Source organism: Mastomys coucha, chromosome X, assembly GCF_008632895.1.
Source record: "Mastomys coucha isolate ucsf_1 chromosome X, UCSF_Mcou_1, whole genome shotgun sequence".
Taxonomy (NCBI): Eukaryota; Metazoa; Chordata; class Mammalia; order Rodentia; family Muridae; genus Mastomys; species Mastomys coucha.
In genome coordinates, this window is record NC_045030.1 from 94,500,211 (window position 1) to 94,508,369 (window position 8,159).

Here is an 8,159-nt window from a genome sequence, read left to right on the forward strand (position 1 = left end):
GGAAGTGTAAGCTCAATAAACCCTTTCCTCCCCAACTTGCTTCTTGGTCATGATGTTTGTGTAGGAATCGAAACCCTGACTAAGACAGTAACTTTGTGTAAAAGCAAAGGCAAAAAACAGATCACATATATGTCCAACGTACAATGGCACAGGATCTACATTACCATTCCAAGAGGGAGGAAAGGGAGCACAGTGAGGAAGTACTGGACCAAGACAAGACTGAAAACCAGCAGGGCAAACTCCAAACTCTGCATCTTCATGTCTGATGGCAAAGGATTTAGATAGCTCTTCCCTTTCGGCTTTGCTGACTGCAACACACTTCTTTATCTTGGTCTCACCTGGAGTCAGCAGCTCTCTTGGGTGACACAGCTCTGGCATCTCCAACTTCTTGGGGTCTCTAAGGCAATTAAAGCTTTACCCTCACAGTTCCATACGGTGAGCTCTCTGGGCCTCCATTCAGGGACTCCCCTACTATACCCATGGCCTCAGTGGCTTTCCTTAAACTCAGAGGAAGATTCCATAACCCTCTTTCTTGTATTCTTCTTGACTCGAAACAGAACCGTGTGGCCAAAACTGTTAAGTCCTGCCTGCAGGGGCTGGAAGCTTGCCCCCTCCTTTAATTACATTTGCATACACTTTCCATTTTTTTGTTTAGGCCTAGGAAATCCTTCAGGCCTTTTCTCTTCATAGGCCACAGGACTAGTTGGATGGGCTCTTGCCCTAAGGTAACCTATCCATTTATTTCATTCAGCATCAGGCTATTTTTAAAGCTTCTCATCTGCTTGAGAACAGGTCTTAGCTCCAACATTTCATTTCTGGCCTCTCTTTTTCTCCTTAAACTGTACATTTTGGACAGGACAAAAAGCAGCAATATTCTTTGCCAAAATATCACAAAATGGTCTCAAGGCCAGCCAATAGTATTCTCCTCTGAATCCTCTTGAGCTGGGCCCCTAAAGTCCACATCACCCTCAGCACTAATATCTTCCATGCTCCTACTAGGATGCCATTAATCCATGCTAAAAGTGTGCAACTTATTTTCTAGTTCAAAGACCCAAAGTCTTCCTTATTCTTCCAACAAACAGCATGGTCAGGCCTATGCAAGCAATATCTGGGTGCCTGGTACCAACTTCTGTCTTAGTGTTCTATTGCTATGAAGAGACACCATGACTAAGGAAACTCTTATAAGAGAAAGCATTTAACTGGGAACTTGCTTACAGCATTAGAGGGTTAGTCCATGCTTATTATGACAGGAAGCATGGAGGCAGGCAGGCAGGCAGGCAGGCAGGCAGGCAGGCAGGCAGGCAGGCAGGCAGGCAAAGAGAGTGAGAGAGACTGTCCTGGAATAGGCTTCAGAAACCTCAAAGTTTAACCTTAGTGACACAACTCCTCTAACAAAGATACAGTTCCTAATCTTTCCCAAACAGTTCGACTAACTGGGGACCAGTTGAACACATGAGCTTATGGGGGGGCATTCTCATTCAAGCCACCACAGAAGCCTAAAAGCTTCTATGTATCCTTTTAATTTAAGGAGAAGGACAATGTCTAGGTTCGGAGGAATCACACCAAAATGAATCATCTCCAAGGGCGTTGCCGTTTCCTTCTCAGAGGTCCTGCTTTTTCTGGCCTTTGTACTGGTTTCCTTTCCAGCATCTCCGTCAACTCCTCTGCCCTCAAGTTACACATTACACTCTGCCTTCCTTCCCCGTAAGTAGACCAAAGACAGGGATGAGTCCCCAGTGAAAGATGAGATTGTATAGACTGAGACTCAGATAGGAACTTCAATGAGCTCTTCTCTAGTTCCACTTAGCTTAGAATGATCGTGGCTACCAGGCATGGAGAACTAACCATACTGTCTGCTTATATGACTTAGTTCTGCATTTGCTATCATCTCTGTTTTGCAAGAGAAGAAATTGACTCAGAAAAGTTGTAAAGTTTAGCAAAGCTCACAGAATGAGAGCAAAACCAGGAATGTGGAACAGGTCTGTCTACTCTCAGAGCCAGAGTCCCTGTCACAAGTCTTCTTTTTTATGTTTTTTTTTTTTTTTTTTTTTTTTTTTTTTTTTTGTATTTTTCAAAGACATTGGACCCTTCAACTGATTTGTTTCTAACATTTGTGATCCTCCAGACAGGCATTTTATCAAATCAAATAAAGTAGATGATACTAGGCATTCTGGAAAAGCTGAGTCCAATCTATTTCAATCATCAGACAATGAAGTAGCCCTTACAGGATAGTCTAGTATAGGCAGAAGCAAGTGTAGAACCAGTAAACTGAGGGTGGCAGGACACAGGCTGCTTCCATCTCTCAGCTCTGCCTATCATATAAACGGTGCATTTATCTGTCAGTTGCTATGTCTTAGTGTTGCATGCCCTCCAAACTTCATGGGGTGAAACCTACTCCTGGGGTGATGGTATTAAGATGTGGAACTTTGGAGAGGTGGTTAGCTCATGAGAGCATCACATTAGAGATCAGGATTATTGCCCCTCAGAAAGAGGATCTCGTTTGCCCCTTCTCCTTCGAGAAGACACAGCTAATAGCCTCCAGAACCATGAGAAATAAAGTCCTATTATTTATAAAAGAATTCATTGAAGGCATTTTTTTTTTGTCAGAGTAGCCTGAATGGATTAAGAAACCAGTGCTGCTATAACAAATTACCATAAATGTAATGACTTAAACCAAAACGAATTGATTATTTCTAGTTATGGAGATTAGAGTCTGAAATAGATCCCACTAATCAAAACACAACAGTGTTGCCAAGGCTTCTTTCTGTCCTGTATGTGCTAGAGGAGAATCTGTTTACCCTCTCCAGCATTTCGAGGCCATCTGCACTCCTTGACCCATAACCCTGCCTTCCATTTTCAAAGCCAGCAGCATAGCCTCAAATGTCTTTCTTTTTCTCTCTCTCTCTCTCTCTCTCTCTCACATTTTCTCTCCTATCTCCTTTTTTTTTTTTTCAAAATAAGGACCCTTGTGAGTCCATTTGGCCAACCCAAAAAATTAGGGATAGTTTTATGTCAACTTAATACAAGCTAGAGTAATTTTGGCAGTGGGGACCTCAGTTGAGAAAATGCCTGACCAGAATGGCCTCTGGGCAAGCATGTGGTGCACTTTTTGATTGGTGTGGGAGGGCCCAGATCATTGTGGGCAGTGCCACCCTTGGGGTGGTAGTCCTGAGTTGTGCAATAAAGTAGGCTGTGCAAGCCATGAGGAGCAAGCCAATAAACAGCATTCCTCCATGGCCTCTGTATCAAGCCCTGACTCCAGGTTCCTGCTCTGGTTCCCTCAGTGTTGAACTGTGACCTGAGAGTTGTAAACTGAAATAAACCCTTTCCTCCCAGGTTGCTTTTTAGTCATGATATTTTATCACAGCAATAGATGCCCAACTAAAAACAACCCTCATCTTAAGTCTCATACTTACTTATGTCTAAGAATTCTTCCCATTGGAAAGTATTCTGGCTAGTTTTATGTCAACTTGATACAAGCTAAGGTCACCTGAAAGGAGGGAGTGTCAATTGAGAAAATGTTTCCATAAGATTCAGCTGTAACGTGGGCTAGACCTAGGCCTCCCCACACTTATGTAGCAGATGTGCAACTTTATCTTCATGTGAGTCCAAAACAACTGGGATGGGAGCTGTCCCTAAAGCTGTTGCCTGTCTGTGGATCTTGTTCCCTTTAACTGGGCCACCTTGTCTGACCTCAGTAGGAGAGGATGTGCCTAGTCTTGCAGTAACTTGATTGTAGGTGGTGGTAGTGACGGCAGATAATGGGGGGGGTACTCCCCCTTCTCCGAGGAGAAGGGGGGATGGGAAGGATCTGTGTGAGAGGGTACTGGGAGGAGAGGTGGAACTGATATTGGGATGTAAAGTTAATAAAAATAAATTAATGAAAAAGGAGTAAAAGATTCAGCTGTAAGGCATTTACTTAATTAGTGATTGATGTGGGAGGACCTAGCCCATTGTGGGTAGTGCTATCCCTGGGCTGATGGTCCTGGGTTCCATAGCAAAGCAGGCTGAACAAATCATAAGTAGCAAGCCAGTAAGCAGCACCCATTCAAGGCCTCTGTATCAGCTCCTGCCTCCAGGTAACTGCCTTGTTTGAGTTCCTGTTCTGACTTCCTTTTTTGATGAACAGCAATATGGAGTGTAAGCCAAATAAACCCTTTCCTCCCCTAGTTGATTTTGGTCATGATATTTTTTTTCTTTTTTAAAATATAATTTAATTGTTTTTTTTTTCAATTCATCTCAACCACAGTCCCCCCTCCACTCCTCCCAGCCCCTGAACCCTGCACCTCCCCTTTCCACCAGATCCAGTGCCCTTTCATTCCCTTTCAGCAAAGAGCAGGCCATCTGTGGATATTGCTGGTCATGGTATTTCATCACAGCAGTAGTAAGCCTAAGGCAGAAAGGTATATATATATTCACAGGTTTTGAGGATTAGGAGGTAGACTTCTGTGAGGGTCGTGATCCTGTTTCTCATGGGATTTTGCTTATATGGAAGTAATTGTGCTATGCTCTAGATAACTAGTCATGAATAAAGAAAATAGCACTCCTTGTTCTGTTTGAAGTCTAATAGATGTTACGATGCTCTAATTGCTTTACAGTCTTGACTTCTCCTCTCCATAAAGAGTTATATGTTTCAGTTATATGTGACAACACCAGAAGCCACTTTATCCCTTAAGCTACCAACTTCATGTCAAACTTGGCTCTTTTTTTGCTTTCAACTCTGATAATCAGTTTTCAAGTCCTGTTCAATCAGCCTGAGGAAGGACTCAAGTACTTACTTAACATGATCTCTAACACTGCCCTCATTGGTTGCCACTGGAATATTGTAATCTTGCCTGTTTCCTGCCATGGATCTCACTCTACTTTAGTCCGTTGCCCTCTCCATTTCTAGAGTTCTCATGCTGAAGAAAGCTCTCTTTCCCTCTTCAGACTGTTCATTAGTTCTTAAGTTAGGGCTAAGTGTTCTTTCTTAAAATCTCTCTTTCTCTGCACATTGTCCAGTTGTGGGCTTCTGTAGTAATTCTCATCTACTCCAAAAAGAAGCCTCTCTGGTGAGGGTTGATACTGATGCACACAGTGGGTTAGAGAGGTTAGGAGTCATTTTTGTTGCTATGTTTCTTTAGCAGAATAACAGTACTGGCCTTTCCCCTGAACCCATGACGCATCTAGTCTTAGACTCTTGGCCTCATTAACTGTGTCAAGAATGGTTGCTATGTCATAGAACAGGCCTTTACTGTTAGTTGTCTTTCCTCATATTTCTGCCATTATTCTCCTTTCCCATCCTTCTGCCCATTTAATCCCCCCTTCTAGTTTCCCCTTTATTTTTTTTAACACTTTATTATATTTCTTCTTCCTTGGAAGACCCCACCCTACCCCATTGTCCCTTACTAGCTACCTAACCTCTGTGGCTTATTTGGATTAAAAATACATGTCTAAAGCTTAAAAGTAACATTCACATAGGAAGGGAAAACATGCAGTATTTCTCTTTCTGGGACTGGGTTACCTCACTCAGGATGATTGTGTCTAAGTCCATCCATTTATTTCATGAAGACTTCATAATTTCATTTTAACAGCTGAATAATATTCCACTGTGTAAATATACCATATTTTCATTATCCAGTCATCATTTCCTGGACACTGTACTGTTTCCAATTTCTGTGTATTATGAACAGAGCAGCAATGAACACAGATGAACAAGTGTCTCTATAATAGGATACAGAGTCCTTTGTGTATATGCCCAGAGTGGTATAGCTGGAAATTATGGTAAATCAATTTTTAGCTTTTCAAGGAATCACTACACTGATTTCCATAGTGGTGGTGCCAGTTTGTACTCTCACCAGCAATGAATATTTCCTTTCTAAGCCTCCTCACCAGCATCTCCTGTCATTTGTTTTATTGATCTTGCTCATTCTGACTGCAGTGAGGTAGATTCTTAAAGTAGTATTAATGTACTTTTTAGTAAATTTTACGTTTACAAAATTTCTCTGTTGGCAAAAGATGTTGAACACTTTTAAAATGTTTTCTATGTATTTGCATTTCCTTTTTTGAGAGTTTTGGTTCAGTTCTATAGTCTAACTTTAATTAGATTATTTTCTTAATATTTTATTTTTGAAATTTTTGAGGCATATTATAGGCACCAATCTTCTGTGGGATGAATAGCAACATATATCTTCAGCCACAAAAAATCCAGTTATTTGAAAAATATTTTTTTAAGATTTCAAAAATTTCTTTTTTTTAACTTTTATTGCATTATCAGAAAAGTTACATGATTTCAATTTATCTGAATTTGTTAACATTTAAAAACATATTTTAATTAAATAGAATTGAATCACATTCTTGTTCCCCTATTGTACCACCGCTTCTCCCATAGACCCCCCCAATACCTACAATATATTTTTTGTCATATTCCTTAAAATTTATAAAATATTATAAAAATAAAAATAAGTATTATAAAAGTTGTTTGATATAAAACAACAATCGATTTAACAGTCTTATGTAGATGCTCGTCTACAGCAATAGTAAAAATACATTTTTCTCAATATAAATTTTAAATAACTCCAAACATATTAGCTGTATACTTAAAAATAATACGTAAATACTAGTATTTTCTTAAATGAACATGAGTATATAAAGTCTTTTTGTTTGTTTTGTATTTAGTAGAGTTTAAAATCTTGGCTCTTACTGTGGTACAAGCCCAAAATAACGACAATTTTTACAAAAATTTCTTAATAAAAGAGCTTTTAATCCAACGGATTAGAATGTATCCAGTTGAGTGGAGTGGATATGCTTTATGTACATTATATTTGTGTACGAATTACCAAAGACCCTATGATTTTTTTGACTGTATGATTTTTATAAAAAAAGTTTATGTAAAGCCATCTGTACTTTTGGAGTCTCAGAAACTTATCTTGGATTCTTGTCATTAAATGTCTTACTGTGAATATGTTTCATTGCTCTATATAAATTGAAACATTAGAGAATCTTTCAAATACCTGCCCAAAAAGACTGGCAACAATGGGACTAGAAAGGGGTTAGAAAACAAAAGCCAATCAGTAGTCAAAGAATCATACTACTTCGAATCCTTCACCAAAACAAAAGAAAAGCTGAAATGCATAAAGAAACACAAAATAGGTGGTTATAAATAGGAACACAATGTTATATGTTCAACTATATAAAAACACTAGAGTGGGATCTAACTGGAGAACATAAGCATTGAAATGGTCACGTTAAGTATACAGCATCGCTGTGACTGTAAGGACAACCAAAGTGGACTTTCTTGGATGAGCTGAGATGGATACCAGGCACAATTGAAACATCTGCTATAAGAGATTCCAAGCATGGTTGAATTCTTTATTTATTTATTTATTTATTTATTTATTTATCTATTTATTTAATTTTAAGACAGGGTCTCACTATATAGCCCTGGTTGTCTTGGGCTAAAATTTTGCAGACCAGGCTGGCTTCAAAGTCACCTTCCTTTGCCTCCTGCGAGCTGGGATTAATGGCCTGTGCACCAAAACAGCTTGATATAGTTCAGTTCCTAACAGTCTTATTAAGACTTGGCAAAGGCCGGTGGCCATTAAAGGCAGCTGTGGCCCGGTTAAAACTGGTGGCTATTTGAAACCTTAATCAAAAGGTCTTGGGTAGTTGTTGCTTGTGTGTACTTCAAAAGGTCATGAGTGGTTGTTGCTTGTGTGTACTTGGACAGAGTACATATACCTCCAGCGGAAGTGTAGCCCCCTCCCGCCTCCCACCGGAAAGGAAGTGGGACTTTGACATGTGACCCTGACCTGTGATCCTCCCGCCCCCCGCAGTTAAAAGCTTGAGGCTTGGACCTGTTGCTCAGTCAGCGGGCGGCCTTTGGACAGCTAGGATGGCTTGCATTCACTTCCCTGTGGAGGACTCAATGAGCATCATCAGTTAGACACAAGGTAACGGTTTTTAAAAAAAATTCTTAAGAAGTGAGGTTCTTTTTCAGTTTTTTGGAGGAGTTTTAATCTCTATGAGGTGGAGGGCTAGGGGTGGAGGGTTTTTGGTGTCTACTAGACTCCTGTCATGACCTAACATACTCTATAGTAGGCCTCTAGAATTGTTACCACAGCAGTTTGGACAGGGCATTAAGCCCAACGGATCTAGGGGTAGGGTGGTCACGGAGCCTG